The sequence below is a fragment of the Schistocerca serialis genome, chromosome 9 (genome assembly GCF_023864345.2).
Source record: "Schistocerca serialis cubense isolate TAMUIC-IGC-003099 chromosome 9, iqSchSeri2.2, whole genome shotgun sequence".
In the NCBI taxonomy this organism is placed as follows: domain Eukaryota; kingdom Metazoa; phylum Arthropoda; class Insecta; order Orthoptera; family Acrididae; genus Schistocerca; species Schistocerca serialis.
In genome coordinates, this window is record NC_064646.1 from 532,658,737 (window position 1) to 532,677,471 (window position 18,735).

The window sequence follows — 18,735 nt, forward strand, 5'->3', positions numbered from 1 at the left end:
TGCAATGATTTAGAAAACAAAACATCTGTCAAAGAACTTAGCGAAAAAATTGAAAGTTTTAGCATTGAATTTCAAAGCAAAAATTACAATGTCAACACATGTAATCTTGTATCTAATATTCCATTGAAGCACTTTTCGGTAGAGGGACCCTTACATCCCGTTGATTTTATGCTGTATTGTAAGGATTGTTTTTTACCTCACTCACCAGATGAAATAAAAATTAAATTTGTGAAAAAATTCTTGGAAGGGGAAGCTTTGACTTGGGCAAACCAGATTGTAACTCTGGAAAAATTTTGGGATGATCTTAAACAAACTAGAATCAAAAGTGAATTTTTGAATGGGCGAAACTATAGAGAATCAGATGGGAGCATGAAACAATTTTGCAAAAGTGAACTTCAAAAACTTATTCATTTAACAAAACCTTTGGATGACTTGATCAAAATTGATACCTTAAAGAGAAGATTGCCATCAGCAATGCAGTTGAGTTTAGTTCATTGTCCTGATAGTAATGTAGAGCAGTTTCTCAATTATATTGATAAGTTAGATAGGGTAACAACACGAACACACAGTGGGTTTACTCAGAAAGGTAATGGTCAAAATTGGGGAAATGACAACTTTCAAAAAAGGGAACAAAACAATTATCATGGCGTCAGTCAAAATTCAGGGGGATATAACAATTTTGAAAAGAAGGACCATAATTTTTATCCAAAAGAAGAACAACATTTTCACATTAATAATCAATAAAATAGAGAACACTTTAGGGATCAAAATCACAGAAATTTTTATAGAGGTCAGTGCAATAGGAACTACCAACAATCAGGTAATGTTTGGCATAGGAATGGGATCAGAAATGTTGATCAGAGACATTGGCAGAACCACAATCAGCAGTTCATACAGGAACCAGAAATAATAAACGAGTAGACACCCCCTTGAAGGTCCGCAAGGTTGAGGCAGAAGGTGAGCATGATGAAAGGACCAATGGATGTGACTATCATAAACCCAAACATGACAGTTCCAAACCTAAGCTATCACATGAGGTTATTAGTTGTTACTTATTGAAAAAATTTCAAGAGGAAAATAATATTGATAAAGATAAAATTTTCAGTACACAAGAACATACAGTGGATAAAAGTAATTGTGATTCATTTAATTTAACAGAGTTTTACACTCGGGCAGAAAAGAACAACACTTTGTCAGATGATGTAATTTGTAGTAGTTCAGAGATGTGTGTGAATGAAAGAGAGAATGCATGCTGTGAGAATGAAAATGTTGGTGAAATTGATCTGGTAATTTTAGAAAGGGGAAATAATATTTTGGGGAATAATTTGAATGTGTATGACCTGAATATGTGTAATGATAATGATGTTGTTGATAAAGTTGATAATGATGGTAATGGTATTGATGATGATGTTGAGGAAAGGTATTTCATTAGTTTAAATAGGGAGTTGGGTATACACATGGTTGAAAATGGATTAAATAGTGAGAATATTATAGAAATTCCCAGGGATGTTACCAGGATGAATAAAGCTCACAAGCTGGATGTATGTGAAAGTGTGAATTTTGATGTTGTTGGTAAAGAATCTGACTACACAAATAACGATGACACATGTATATCTTGTAACCTAAGTGAAACTTTTACAGATACTAATGATACACACACATTTCTTATGAATATATGGCTGAACAGTGAAACTATTTCTTTTGACAAGAACTTTAGAAAGATGCTTATTAATGTATGTGAAACTGTATGTCCTGAGTGGTGGAAAAAGATGAGATATTTTATTTTTGAAAAGCTGAAGGATAAGTACTTCAATAGTATACAATGTGATTTGTATGAAAATTCTTGGCTATTTGAGATAATAGAGAGTACTCATGACACTTTTGTCTCTTGTGCAAATTTTATAACTGTGACAATTAATACATGTAATGATATGCCATATGATTCTGATAAGTATGGGTTTGGGGAAATTGAAAGTGATTTATTACATGAGGATACAGGTTCTGAGAAAATTTTGCAGTCCTTATATAAAAGTTCAAATTGGGTCATGGATTGGTAAATGTTTAATTGATACAGGAAGCGAGATCTCGGGAATATCTGAAAGGTTAAGCAAGAAATTGAAAGTGGGGAAAGATTATGTTGAAATGCCAGTTGTTGGGGTAAAGATAAAAGGTGCTACTGGGAAGAGCAGTAAATTGGTAAAAAGCCAGGCTTTAGTGACATTTTTAATTGAAGGCAAGTTGTTCACACATGGATGTTTTGTAATTCAGGAATTTAATGAGGATTTTCTTTTGGGTATGAATTGGATAGTAGAAGTAAATACAGCATTTGATTGGGTTGGAAAATAACTTTTGTAGAAACTAGTGAAAGGGAATACATTCAGACAAATTTTGTGAACACACTTGGTGATCGGAGTAATGGAAATTTTGACAGTATCAATTTACTAAAAGAAAATAGATTGGAGAATATTGAAACTCATAGATTTGATACTGATGAAGTTGAATTTGGGAATTTAGTAAATTTGAAAATTTCAGAAACACAAAATTTATCTGGGGAGCAAAAACAACAGTTAGAAAATCTGCTGTGGGAATACAGTGATGTTTTCAGTGACATACCTGGAAGGGTAAAGGGTTATCAGTGTGAGCTTCAGGTAAAACCTCATGAACCATTTTTCATAAAACCATACAGTATTGCAATATCAAAAAGACCTGCTGTTGAGAAAGAGCTGAAAAAGATGGAAGGATGTAATGTAATGGAAAGGAGTATCAGTGCATATAATAATCCTCTAGTAGTAGTTTCGAAAAAAGATGGTGGAGTAACATTGGTTTTGGACTCTACACACTTAAACAAAATTTTGTTCAGACAGACAGACCATCCTGAAAATATTGATGAGTTACTCTATAAATTTACAGATTTAAAATATATGTCAAGTTTGGATCTAACTTCGGGTTTTCATCAGGTACCACTTTCGGTTAATCCTAGAAAATATACTGCTTTCTTGTACAATGGTAAGAGTTACCAATATTGTGTTGTGCCATTTGGGTTAAATTCTTCTGTTTCTGAATTTATAAGAGCTTTGGATCATGTACTGGGGCAAGAACTTGCGTCTAAACCGATAATTTATGTAGATGACATTTTGGTTACAGGGCAAAATTGGGAGGAACATTTTTTGATTTTGAAGTCAGTTTGTGAAAAACTTAGAAAAGGGGGGATGACACTGAAATTAGAGAAATGTAAATTTGCAGTTTCTGAATTAAAATTTTTGGGTCATGTTGTCACAGACAAGGGAATTTTGGCAGATCCAGAAAAAATTAAAGCAATTTCAGAAATTCCTATTCGTAAGACTAAAAAACAATTAAAGTCGTTCTTTGGGTTATGCAGTTATTACCGAAAACATATAAGTGATCAGAGTCTGAATGCACCATGTTTAAGTCAATGACTTAAGAAAAACACTGTTTGGGTTTGGTATAAAAGTTGTCAGGAAGAGTTTGATAAAATTAAGCAAGAGTTGAGGAAGCAACACTTATTACACAGACCAGATTTTAATTTACCATTTTGTTTGAACACGGATAGCTGTAATTATGGGCTTGGAGCAGAGTTATTTCAAGAAAGAGTAGAGAATGGAGTTAAGATACATTGTACCATAGCATTTTCAAGCAGAATGTTGCTCAAGCGTGAGAAAAATTATACAGTCACAGAGAAGGAACTTTTGGCAATTCATTGGGCTTTTACAAAATTTAGAATTTACCTTGTTGGACATAAAACCATAGTATTTTCGGATCACAAAGCTTTGAGTTACTTACAAGAGTGCAAATTATACCACAGTAGATTGACCAGATGGGCAATTTTACTGCAACAGTTTGACTTTGAAATCAAACACATAAAAGGTTCTGAGAATGTAGTAGCTGATTCACTTTCAAGGTTACCAATTGGGGGAGAAAGGGAGATTTTTGAACAAGAGGAGGAAAAGCAATTTAAAATTAGATACTTGAAAGGGGTGGAAAATGAAAAAACAATTAGAGCTATGTGTAACAAAATTAGAAAAAATCAAAATTTAGATCAGAGTTGGAAATTAATCAAAGAATGTTTAGGCAAGAAGGGGTATGAGAAACTTGATAAATTTTACAAATTGCATAAGGGGATTTTATTTCGGAGAACAGATGTAGATTCTGATAATTGGAAACTGTGTTGGCCAGAGGCAGATGCTGATAAGCTGATCATTTACATACATGAAAGTTTTGGTCATTGTGGGATACAGAAGTGTATTCAAAAGATACAAGAAAATGTTTATTTTTACAATATTGGAAAGAAGGTAAGAAAAGAATTGGCAACCTGTGACAAATGGCAGAGAGTTAAAGTGAGCAATCAAAGATGTGGTGGAGAGATGCAAAACATTATTCCGGAAAAACCTTTAGATCTTATCGCAGTGGACTTATATGGAATGTTACCAAAGAGTAAAGGTGGTTACTGTTACGTATTTGTTATGGTAGATGTATTTTCAAAATTAATTAAACTATATCCAGTGAAAAAAGCTACTTGCCATGAAATTATAATAAAAATTGAAAGAGATTATTTCGAACAGGTGGGTAAACCAAAAGCTATATTATCAGATAATGGTTCACAGTTCACCTCTAAAATTTGGAAAAAGTTTATTGAAAGATCAAAATTGAAGCATATACTTATATCTGTTTATTCTCCGTCCACCAATCCTGCAGAAAGATATATGAGGGAAATTGGGAGACTTTGTAGAACCTATTGTAGCCATAAACATCCAACCTTGTTTTGGGCACATTCGAAATTTTGAATATATTATGAATAGCCTACAACATAGTTCCACAGGATTTTCACCGTATGAGATTATGTTTAATATTAGACCTCCAAATCTTATATCAGAACTTATTGAATTTCCTAAATGTACACCTTTAACTATGCAAGAGAGAGAAGATATTTTCAGGGAAACTATGAGGAAACAAGGGGAAAAGAGGAATAAAAGACATAACAATAGGGTAAGATTAACCACTTTTAAAATTGGGGATCTTGTTCTGGTCAAATCTCATGAAAAATCAAAAATGTTAACTTCAGAAATTAAAAAATTCTTTGATATCTATATTGGGCCTGTTGAAGTCATAGAAAATCCACACCCTAATGCTTATCGTTTGGTGTATCCTAAGTCAAAGAAATTATTTGGTCTCAGGAATGTTGTCTCTTTAAAACTGTATAAACAGAAATCATAATTTCAAAATTTAAATAACCTATTATCATCTAAAACAAAAGTCCTCCACTGGAATACACTTGTTAGAACAAAACTGCCTGTACAACCAAGTGTGTATATTTGCATGTATAAATTAATAATTTGAAGTCACATATTAATTGAAACTGATGAAAAAACACTGTTGTAACAAAGAATGAGAGAAAGATTTATTTTTACTTTTTTACAAAAAAAAGTCTCCATAGTGAGCATTTCTGAATTTTTCTAATTTTTGGAAGCTAAGTCTTCCCTGTGGGTGAAGGCATGCATGTGAGGACATGCATGCAAAGGTATAAGTTTCAAAACCAATTTTAGATAAAGCCTCATGATATATGAGCAGTTGATTGTTGTTTATACTGATGTTGTGTGGAGCAAAAGTACTCTTCACAAGAATGTGACTTGTAGTAATATTGTAGTAGAGAGGAAAGTGTACATAAATAATTGCAAAAAATTTAGATAATACTGATGTATCTTTAGCTGTACTAAAAGAAGAAAATCATAAGAAAAAAAATACAAAATAAAAAAACCTAAGTAAAAAATTTAAAAAGAAAATCATAAGCAAAAAAATATACAAAAAACAAAAACCCATGACTAATAAAAAAAATATAAAAATTTAAAAAAATCAGAAGTTAAAAAATATATATATAAAAGGCAAATATAGAGAAAAACACATTACACTATATATGTCCAATATCATTTTTACTGTACAATATGTAAGCATAATGAAATTAACATTAATATTTAAAAAAAAAAATTAAATCTTATTCTAGGAAATGAGTTTTACCTTTCTATTATTTTCAATCTGTATGCTGTATGTTAGAATATTTCTCATGTATGTTTTATACCATGTATATTTGTCATGTTAAATAATTTCTTTACTTGAAATTTTTGTGTATGGGATTGATGGGGAGGTATCATTGCAACAACAGCCAGTAACAAGTCCACAGATTCAAAGAGTCCAAATTTGGAAGAGGTTATCAGACTGCATCATTAATGTACTAATTGTGTAATATAGATCCATCACTGAGTGTTGTCGGGATTTTGTTGTATATGTCCATAACAACAAAAGCCCTGGGGAGCAGTTGTAATGGATCTGGGAGATGTTATTTTTTTACCGTATTTGTCGATACCGAATTGTAAATGTTTTCTTATATTTTTGTCAGAATTTATTATAATTTGTCTTATTATATGTTAATTTACTTCTGTTTTTGAGAGTAAAAGCATATTGATTACTATTAGAAAATGTATCAAAGAATAGCAAAGAGACTGATTACAAGTGGAAACTTGTGAATTGTGTAAAATATCTTTGACGTTGGAGTCGTCTTTGACTATAGTTAGTCGGCAGCTAACTCTTGGTGTGTGTTGACGGAAGAACAATGCGAAGGTCGCCGTCATAAATAATTTTGAATTATGTTACTATTATTTTTGTATTAACTAAAAAGAAGAAACTACATTTGAAGAAACTGTATTTGAAACACCAAAATGAGAGAAACACGTTGAACCACGTCTTTTCTGCAGCCGACAACGATGCATTGTGGAATCATACTTAGACAACTGAAGCCAAGACTAATATCGCCTTGCAAATGTCTAACGGAAAAGGTACTGTCACGAAATATGGCAAATTTAAGTAAATAAAAAATAGTGATCATATTTTCAACTTGTGTCTTAGCCGGGATGCCATATTTCAACCTTACCAATGATTTACGCTACAATTAAAACAAAACTTATTCACAATTCCAATTACAATAGCTACACATTTCATGTACCGGTATTCGTAAATACAGATCTTTACATACTTGGTTTAGGTGATATAATGCCAATGCATCACAATTATTTCGATGTGAGCAATGAAACTTCACGTAAAACATGACTGCGATAAAATGCGTAATAAAATAAATATACCGAGGTCTAGAAATAAGCATGATTACACATAAAAGGGATGATTAATACAGTTCAATATTAAAAATGTGTATTCAACAAAACCGTAGTCCTACAGAACTGGAGGGGTGTGACGGTAATGGTTTTATTTTATCAGTGAAATTACATACCGGTACTGTATGTTACTAATGCTCCTGAAACCATCAAATAAATGATTACAAAGTTAATTTGCCGGTTTTTCTCCCCCGGAATCCAAAACATCAGACAGTATATATAATAATGGTATGAGACAACGAAGGGAGATTATTTTAGGACGTATTTTCATCAATTTTGAGACGTTATGACTCGTAATAGCCCTGGAGACGTCTTTTACAACAATCGAATAATTTGTAGCAGTACACCGATAAAAATAACTGCTTGCAACTAGCAAGTAATCGCGCAACGCGCAACCAAACTTCGAACACACAAATAACTTCTTAACACGATACGATTACATGACAATGGACACCAAACGCATACTCAAAATAACAAACCTAGATAAACACAGCACCGGTTTTCGTACGCCTCCAAACAAACTACTTTTCAGAAATTGTATTTCAGTAAATGAAGACATACCGGAGCAGTGGATTTTAATAATACCAACAACCAAAGACAACAAAGCAACAGAACTACGCACTAGAACAAGCCAGTTTATTTGATTAATTTAAAATGTGAAGGAAAAAGCAGAGTTGTTATTTGCTGACATGAATCCATGGCTTTTTATATTAAAGTACTGACTTCGAAAGTGGGGGCATTTGATGACAGAATTAAAAATCATTATTGACAAAGCCAATCCAATCCAATAGAGACCGTAGATCTTACACTAATAACTAAACAAGAAATTTCCAGAAACTTACCTCCGCTTATAAAAATGTCCACAGTGTGCGTTAGAAAAATGTGTAGAAGAATGAAACTCAAGGAGAAAATACGAATTGCTTTGGAAGTAAAGGATACTTATTATAAATGTCACTATCTTTATCGTAAATTTTGCATATGATTTTTACGGCTTAATGCTTTGGTTGCTATTATTGGCTCGTTGTAATACGAGAGTTTCTTATTTAAATTTGAACAAAACCATTAAACAGAGGCACATTTTCGAAGTGTTGTTTGACTGATTTAGTCACTCAGTACAAAACACCTTCCTATACTCTTTACTAGTTTCAAAAAATGGTTCAAAATGCTCTGAGCACTATGGGACTTAACTTCTGAGGTCATCAGTCCCGTAGAACTACTTAAACCTATTTAACCTAAGGACATCACACACACCCGTGCTCGAGGCAGGATTCGAACCTGCGACCATAGCGGTGGTCTGATCCCTGAAAATGTTACTGCAACTTTTCTGAAGTGTATAATCCTTGACTCATTTGCCAGATTTATGCATTCTGTAATCTCACTAAATAACTCAAGGAAAATAACAGAGACAGTTCTATCCTTCTCCAATCCGCGCATGTATCATGTCTTCAGTGAATTCGGCACCGACAGGACATTACGAATTTTACTTTTTTAAATGTCCAACCACACATGCATATTTCCTTGTCCAGCAGTTCATTCAGTTGGGCAGTCTCCAGTATACGTTTCCTTCTGTGTTTTGTTTGTACAGACATACCGGAGCAATGATCATTCACATAGATTTTAACTTATTTTTTGCCAGTGCACTGTTAGTATCTGTGAAAACAAAAACTGCTGCACAAGCTCTGCAAACAACAAATGTGATCTTACAAAACACCAAACAATGGTTCTTCGACAATAAAATGAAAACGAATGAAGAAATAACACAACAAAATCTTACATGTAGCCTTACAAATGTTGCATACCCCGATAATATGGAGGCTATCAAACTGCTGGGATTCCTGATTGACAGCAAATTAATAATGAATGAACAAACAGTGTATGTGTGCTCCCAGCTCTCTGATGTACTGTCTGCAGAAAGTAAGTTGACACTCGGCGCCGTGGCTTATGGGAATGACTGTAAATGGGAGATGCCTCCACTGTCACTCGCTTCAGCCACCGTGCCGAGTGTCAACTTAGTTTGTGTGTACAGTAATATACCTTCTGAGGAGAACAGAAGGTGTATTAGCTGACCCATACCTTATAACAGTGCATTATGCAATATTTAATAGCCACATCAATCATGGCCTACTGTTATGGGGATATTCTGAAGGCTGCAAGAATGTGGCAGTGCTACATAAAAAAAGCAATCAGAATCTTTGCATCAAGCTAAAGACTGCAGCACTGCAAGCCTATGTTCACCCAATTAGGAATAATGAAATCTACATCCAGTACGTGTTTTTATGTCACATCTGAGTAAAAGAAAACCAAGTTGTTATCTGCATGAGGCAGGACATGCATAATCATGAAAGGAACATTGATACAATGGTTGCTTTAAAAATATTCAACTCATTGCCCCAGAAGTGTAGTTCCTGTCACCAGGACCATTCAAAAGGACAACTGCACAAGATATGAAAGAGTAATCTTCTCTCTCTCTCTCTCTCTCACACACACACACACACACACACACACGCACACACACGCACAAACACCGAAGCGCCAAGGAAACTGGCATAGGCATGTGACTTCAAATACAGAGATATATAAATAGACAGAATATGGCAATGCCTATGTAAGACAAGACGTGTCTGGAGCAGTTATCAGATCGGTACCTACTGCTACAGTGGCAGGTTATCAAGATTTAAGTGAGTTTGAACATGGTGTTATAGTCAGTGCAAGAGAGATGGAATACAGCAGCTCTGAGGTAGCGATGAAGTAGTGATTTCCCCATATGACCATTTCTCGAGCATATGGTGAATATAAGAAATCCAGTAAAACATCAAATTTACGACTTCGCTGTAGCTGGAAAAAATCTTACAAGAATGGGAGAAACGACGACTGAAGAGAAGCTTTCAGTGTGACAGAAGTGCAACCCTTCTGCAAATTGCTGCAGATTTCAATGCTGGGCCATCAGTGTGCAAACCATTCAATGAAACAGCATCAATATGGGCTTTTGCAGTCGAAGGCCCACTTGTGTATCATTGACAACTGCACAACACAAAGATTTACACCTCACCAGGGCCCGTCAACAATGACTGATACCATGTTGCCTCTTTTCAAATTGTATCGAACGGATGGACATGTATGAGTGTGGAGACAACCTCATGAATTCATGGACCCTGCATGTCAGCAGGCGACTGTTCGACCTGGTGGAGGCTCTGTAATGGTGTGGGACGTGTGCAGTTGGAATTAAATGGGACCCCTTATACTTCTAGATACGATTCTGACAGGTGACACATATGTAAACATCATGTCTACCTGCCTCCATTCATGTCCATTGTGCATTCCGACAGACTTGGAAAAATCCAGCAGGTCAATCCGACACCCCACACGTCCAGCACTTCCGCTGGCCTCCATCTCTCCAGACATGAACATGTTTGGGCATACCTGGGATGCCTTGCAACAAGCTGTTCAGAACAGATTCGACCCCCTTCTACTCTAGCAGATTGATGGGCAGCACTGCAGGATTCATGGTGTCATTCCTTCCATGACTACTTTAGACATTAGTTGAGTCCATGCCACGTCATGCTGCAAAACTTCTGCATACTCGCGGGGGCCCTACCCGATATTAGGCAGGTGTACCAGTGGCGTTCTACGGATCGGAGCGTGGAATGTCAGATCCCTTAATCGGGCAGGTAGGTTAGAAAATTTAAAAAGGGAAATGGATAGGTTAAAGTTAGATATAGTGGGAATTAGTGAAGTTCGGTGGCAGGAGGAACAAGACTTCTGGTCAGGTGACTACAGGGTTATAAACACAAAATCAAATAGGGGTAATGCAGGAGTAGGTTTAATAATGAATAGGAAAATAGGAATGCGGGTAAGCTACTACAAACAGCATAGTGAACGCATTATTGTGGCCAAGATAGACACGAAGCCCACACCTACTACAGTAGTACAAGTTTATATGCCAACTAGCTCTGCAGATGACGAAGAAATTGAAGAAATGTATGATGAAATAAAAGAAATTATTCAGATTGTGAAGGGAGACGAAAATTTAATAGTCATGGGCGACTGGAATTCGAGTGTAGGAAAAGGGAGAGAAGGAAACATAGTAGGTGAATATGGATTGGGGGACAGAAATGAAAGAGGAAGCCGCCTGGTAGAATTTTGCACAGAGCACAACATAATCATAACTAACACTTGGTTTAAGAATCATGAAAGAAGGTTGTATACATGGAAGAACCCTGGAGATACTAAAAGGTATCAGATAGATTATATAATGGTAAGACAGAGATTTAGGAACCAGGTTTTAAATTGTAAGACATTTCCAGGGGCAGATGTGGACTCTGACCACAATCTATTGGTTATGACCTGTAGATTAAAACTGAAGAAACTGCAAAAAGGTGGGAATTTAAGGAGATGGGACCTGGATAAACTAAAAGAACCAGAGGTTGTACAGAGATTCAGGGAGAGCATAAGGGAGCAATTGACGGGAATGGGGGAAATAAATACAGTAGAAGAAGAATGGGTAGCTTTGAGGGATGAAGTAGTGAAGGCAGCAGAGGATCAAGTAGGTAAAAAGACGAGGGCTAGTAGAAATCCTTGGGTAACAGAAGAAATATTGAATTTAATTGATGAAAGGAGAAAATATAAAAATGCAGTAAGTGAAACAGGCAAAAAGGAATACAAACGTCTCAAAAATGAGATCGACAGGAAGTGCAAAATGGCTAAGCAGGGATGGCTAGAGGACAAATGTAAGGATGTAGAGGCCTATCTCACTAGGGGTAAGATAGATACTGCCTACAGGAAAATTAAAGAGACCTTTGGAGATAAGAGAACGACTTGTATGAATATCAAAAGCTCAGATGGAAACCCAGTTCTAAGCAAAGAAGGGAAAGCAGAAAGGTGGAAGGAGTATATAGAGGGTCTATACAAGGGCGATGTACTTGAGGACAATATTATGGAAATGGAAGAGGATGTAGATGAAGATGAAATGGGAGATACGATACTGCGTGAAGAGTTTGACAGAGCACTGAAAGACCTGAGTCGAAACAAGGCCCCCGGAGTAGACAATATTCCATTGGAACTACTGACGGCCGTGGGAGAGCCAGTCCTGACAAAACTCTACCATCTGGTGAGCAAGATGTATGAAACAGGCGAAATACCCTCAGACTTCAAGAAGAATATGATAATTCCAATCCCAAAGAAAGCAGGTGTTGACAGATGTGAAAATTACCGAACTATCAGCTTAATAAGCCACAGCTGCAAAATACTAACACGAATTCTTTACAGACGAATGGAAAAACTAGTAGAAGCCAACCTCGGGGAAGATCAGTTTGGATTCCGTAGAAACACTGGAACACGTGAGGCAATACTGACCTTACGACTTATCTTAGAAGAAAGATTAAGGAAAGGCAAACCTACGTTTCTAGCATTTGTAGACTTAGAGAAAGCTTTTGACAATGTTGACTGGAATACTCTCTTTCAAATTCTAAAGATGGCAGGGGTAAAATACAGGGAGCGAAAGGCTATTTACAATTTGTACAGAAACCAGATGGCAGTTATAAGAGTCGAGGGGCATGAAAGGGAAGCAGTGGTTGGGAAGGGAGTAAGACAGGGTTGTAGCCTCTCCCCGATGTTGTTCAATCTGTATATTGAGCAAGCAGTAAAGGAAACAAAAGAAAAATTCGGGGTAGGCATTAAAATTCATGGAGAAGAAATAAAAACTTTGAGGTTCGCCGATGACATTGTAATTCTGTCAGAGACAGCAAAGGACTTGGAAGAGCAGTTGAATGGAATGGACAGTGTCTTGAAAGGAGGATATAAGATGAACATCAACAAAAGCAAAACAAGGATAATGGAATGTAGTCTAATTAAGTCGGGTGATGCTGAGGGAATTAGATTAGGAAATGAGGCACTTAAAGTAGTAAAGGAGTTTTGCTATTTGGGGAGCAAAATAACTGATGATGGTCGAAGTAGAGAGGATATAAAATGTAGGCTGGCAGTGGCAAGGAAAACGTTTCTGAAGAAGAGAAATTTGTTAACATCCAGTATTGATTTAAGTGTCAGGAAGTCATTTCTGAAAGTATTCGTATGGAGTGTAGCCGTGTATGGAAGTGAAACATGGACGATAAATAGTTTGGACAAGAAGAGAATAGAAGCTTTCGAAATGTGGTGCTACAGAAGAATGCTGAAGATTAGATGGGTAGATCACATAACTAATGAGGAGGTATTGAATAGGATTGGGGAGGAGAGAAGTTTGTGGCACAACTTGACCAGAAGAAGGGATCGGTTGGTAGGACATGTTCTGAGGCATCAAGGGATCACCAATTTAGTATTGGAGGGCAGCGTGGAGGGTAAAAATCGTAGAGGGAGACCAAGAGATGAATACACTAAGCAGATTCAGAAGGATGTAGGTTGCAGTAGGTACTGGGAGATGAAAAAGCTTGCACAGGATAGAGTAGCATGGAGAGCTGCATCAAACCAGTCCCAGGACTGAAGACCATAACAACAACAACCAGTTTCTTTGGCTCTTCAGTGTGTGTATCATATATATTTCCTTATATATATGAAAAATGATAAATAACTCTTGCATATTTAATCTTCACACAGTCTGTCCAATCATGACTGGTAAACGACGCAGATCCAGATATTAAAAACATCAAGTTACTGGTATTTCTATAGATACGTTAACTTTGCACACCTTATGTTATGGAAGTAAGAGCTCTGGAAACCAAGGGGCTGTTAGTTCTGTTTTGCATATATATCTACTTGATTAGTTCTCATTAGTTGGAAAATAATATTGTGGAAATATAAAACCTACCACCCCAAGAAACGACAGTGAGAAAATGGATGTCATGTAAAAATAAGCAAACACTGCAGAAAGTGCTAGATTCCCAATTTCTGGAATAGACAGGAAGATTTATGGGTCTCTATGTCAGCCGAACATAACGAATAGAATAGTTTGGTAAATACCATAAATGGATATAAGTCTGCCACTGCAGCCTGTATTCGAGATGACTGTAACTGCAAAATCATCTGAAAGGAAAAAAGATCAAGGTCAATTACAAATACACACTTTCTATCTAATCAAGTGCTTCAGATGAAGGATGTTTCATTTATTTATTTATTATACACCTTTAAAAATGCAACCAACATAATCTTTTGTGTACACAGACATAGCAATACAATCACATAAATAACATACACAGACTAAAAAATATTTTACGTAATTACTGTTCGACATTAAATTGTCCATCATACTGCACATGATGTATTCTGTAGAATCACATACATAAGTTTAATGTAATGAAACTATATTACTGTCTGAGATAATTTTTAAAGCCTGTTTTGAACTCTTCTATTGTATAAAATGCTTTTTCTCTCAAAGCCACATTTGTGCGACGTCTTTAAACATATTGGTGACACATTGTGTACCTGTAGTGACAACATATTAAACTGTTTTACCCTCATGTATTTGTAACTGTCTAGAGTTTCCTTAAGTCTAGCGACTGTGATGTCTGTCTTCTGTTTTAGGTGTGTATTATATTGACGGGCCACGTGGCTACACCACCGCGGGGTCGAGGCACCTTGCCACAGTTCCTGCAGTCCTCCCCCCCTTCAGAGGTTCGGATCCTCCCTCGGGCATGGATGGGTGTGTTATCCTTAGCGTGAGATAGTTTTAGATTAAGTAGTGTGTAAACCAATGACCTCAGCAGTTTGTCCCAATAGGAACGTACCACAAATTTCCAAAATAACATCAATGGATAGAGTGTTTTAGTTTGTAATAATGCTAGTTTTTTTTTGTATGTAGGCCTATTAGACAACTTAATATGAAGAGAAATGTAGCTGTTGGTATTTTTATTTATTTATTTTTTTTTTAAATAGGGTTTCCAAGACTCATTATTTACAGCCCCACAAATGCATCTGAACTCCTTATTTTTGCCAAATGTGATCTTTTTTTGCTCCAGGGAAATTACTCAATAACACAATGGCATGTCAATTGTGCTTGGAAAAAGGTATAGTATGCATTTAGCAATAGCTTATCATTAACACATGACCTTAGTTTACCTAACAAATATGTAACACATACTAAGTTAGTAGAGATATATTTGGTATAATTCTTCCATGTTAATTTTGTGTGAAGACAGAAGTCAAGAAGTTTAGCTGAAGCAGTTATTGCCATCCTCTTTAATTGATAAGGTAAAGAGAATATTTACAGTTTGTCAGTATTAATACAAAATTCAGTGAGATGGAACCACTTACTGGCTGCTCTGAAATGATCCCTACTTTACTGCTTTAATGCTCCTCAATTTTTACCAGCTGGAACAAAAGTGGTACCATCATAACATAAATTTTCACATACTAATCACTGGCTATGACATAACGTATCGTGAGTCACTAAAATTAGGAAGTATTATGTTATGTAGCTGGCATTTGGCTGAAATCAGAAATTAGTGGCTAGTGTTTGGTTGAAATCAGAAATCGGTCATGTGACATTCCTCACTCACTAATTTTGAGACACAGTATTGTATTCATCATATTTCATTGTTTCCATGTTATAACTTGGATTTTTTGACAGTATGCAATTTGAAGGCAACGTCAAAAAGAAGATTTATCACAAACACATCACTCTATATACAGTTTGTTATAATTAAATATCCCTTAGACACATCAGTCCTTAAGAGATTTCAAGATGAAATGCATTCACTGTGGTTAGAGACGTATTGTTACAGAACTGAAAGAAGTAGGATAATATCCTAGAACACACTAATACCTTTTCTCTCCAGCTTTGCTTTTGTAACACATTCTGGGTCTTCTTATTTATGTAATAGAAGCATGTCCCACAATATTTGATGTTATTTACATGAAATGAGTTTCTTCTCTTTCATGGCTTCAAGCTTAAAAAATGAACGATGAAACTGCTGCTAGTGAAACAAAAAGACATTTACATCATATGAAATTTATATTTTTTCTTATCACAAATAATTGACTTTTTTTTTAATATGTCATGATTCCTGAGGGTGTGGTTAGGTGGGAACCTACAAGTAAAGCTTAAGTTACTGCGAGTGAAACGAGCAGCAATCATATGTATAGTCTTGCTTGTTACCAATACTTTGTGGTTTCTTTGAAATAAGCCAGGATTTTTGAGAGTGTGGTTATACACAAACCTAAGAGCACAGCTTAAATTGGTGCAAATGAAATAAACAGCAATCATATTTGTAGTTTTGCTTGTCATAAATGCTGCGTGGGATTAGCCGAGCGGTCTAAGGCGCTGCAGTCAAGGACTGTGCGGCTGATCCTGGCGGAGGTCCGAGTCCTCCCTCGGGCATGGGTGTGTGTGTTTGTCCTTAGGATAATTTAAGTTAAGTAGTGTGTAAGCTTAGGGACTGATGACCTTAGCAGTTACGTCCCATAAGATTTCACACATATTTGAACGTTTTGTCATAAATATTTAGTTATGATCGAATCTTTAGCAGCGCTTTCATAAATGTGGTAGTCAAGACAAAGAGCACATTACACTGTGGGAGAAAGATATCATGTCACAGTCTGATTTCATGCAAATGCCAGTCACACACTGTGGTACTTCCTGATTTCAGTCACTCATAGCATAAGAAACAGTCCCTAATACAACATAAAAATGCTATCAAGTTATTGTGTCTTTTCATATAAATCTTTTCACTTATATCTACTTTATCAGCTTTCACTTTGTAATTTAAGTTTTCTTATTTAGAAACTATCATCAGCATTACTAACACCTAGTGGAAATCAGAACCACCCACAGTAACATTATGTGTGTGGAGGATGGCTTCTATGGACTAATCCCACTAACTCTGATACGAAAGTGTGTTTCACTTTGCTTTTTGGTACTTTCGTTAAATATAGCTTTTAAACATATGAGATAGATTGATCAAACTGTGAGGTCAAAATGCCGTGATGGAAGAGATCTGGTTAATCTAAAAGAAGATGTTTTAGTCATTATTAATTAACTAAAGCAGAAATAAGGATGTAGCAGCAAATTTCAAGATAACTCAACCTTACAAAATCCGACGCCTAATACGTAATGTGCTAATCAGATACAGTCTTTTAATATACCAATTAAATTATGTATAATTTTGATTTTGTAGTAATTATTGTTTTTGTAACTTTTAGCCCTTCTGTCCCCACACCAAACCAGTTTAGTCAATATATTACAAACACGATTTGCCTCCAAACAACAGAGACAGAGTGTAAGGATACCTGAACATCATTTTGGTTGTCTTTGAAATTGTTTAAACGATAATTCGATTGAAAAGTCATTGTGTAATTCTAACCTGACGCCATAAGAACGACATTACACATCACCATTTTAAAATTAGCTGTTATAGGCAGTTATCTACTAACCAACTAATAAGGGACACATTTGTTTGGTTTGACAGCTTCAGATGACAGTGTGTATTTTCTTTTCTGAGCTATGATATGGTGCAAACATTGATGGCAGCCATATTTAAATGCAGCAAACGTGGATGTTTGCAGAAATTTATTCAGGAGTGGTCAAGGTTTTAAAATTTTCGTATTTGATATGGTCCTCAGCAGGCAATTATACCCTAAGAATAAATTGTAATATGGTATTATCAGTTTTATTGTATCTCAAAGTATTGGTAGTTGACTCAGTATATTTTGAAGAACACACTACTTTCATAACCCAAAAGGCAAGCATATGTCATAAATAAATGCAAAGTAAATCTTTTTGTACTAGTAATAATGAATATGGATACATTCTTTTCAATTAAACGATCGAAAATGACATCTGCATATGATTCAACAAATCGGGAAATTATGGCAGACAATATTCACTAAAGATATTTTCATTCATATAGTTATAATGTTTAGATTGTCACTGAATACTGCAATAGAACGAAAAAGTCAGACAGGCTACATAAACCTTGTTGAATATCACAAAACTAACAATAAAAAGTGACTGATTAAAATAGTAACTTTGAAGTCATCTGGCTTACAAAATGTAAAGTCTGATCATGTGAATGGATTTATTAGATTATTTTCACACCATCCAGTGTTTAGGGCTGGCCTGCATAATTAAAGTAAAATGAAGCTTCTTTTCTGGTTTGTTTGGATAATGTGCAACCCACAGTCAGCATTCTAAGCTCCCAAAAAAACTCAAGTTAACCAGTAGAACTGACTTAACAGCCTAGAACTGAAGAAACAAGATGATACTCTAACCCCAGGTTGTCACAATATTGTGCAACATGCCTACTGCACTTCAGGGTTCATAACTCTATAGCTACATGTAGGCAATGGTTTTGCCACAGTGGTAACACCGATCCCCATTGTGTGACCCAAGTTAAGCGTTGTAGAGCTTGGCTAGCACTCGAATGTGTCACTATCCCTGTCTGCCAAGTGCTGTTTGCAAGTGGGGTGCATCGAGCAGGTAGTTTGGAGAATTTAAAAAGGGAAACAAATATGAAGATTGATATATTTGAAATTAGTGAAGTGCAGTGGCAGAAAGAACAGGACTTCTGGTCAGGTCTGTACGGGGTTATAAATATGAAATCAATTGGGGATCATGCTGGGATATGTCCAATGA

At 35.7% G+C, this 18,735-nt stretch overlaps 1 protein-coding gene across 1 annotated transcript in view; it reads left to right on the forward strand.

The window, feature by feature from the left end:
• Positions 1-14,318: 14,318 nt before the first annotated feature.
• Positions 14,319-18,735, forward strand: part of LOC126418889 (molybdenum cofactor biosynthesis protein 1-like) — a 330,883-nt gene continuing 326,466 nt past the window's right edge. Inside the window, exon 1 of the mRNA XM_050085897.1 lies at positions 14,319-14,805. The gene's annotated coding sequence lies outside the window, so the exon portion shown is untranslated. The remainder of the gene's footprint in view (positions 14,806-18,735) is intronic.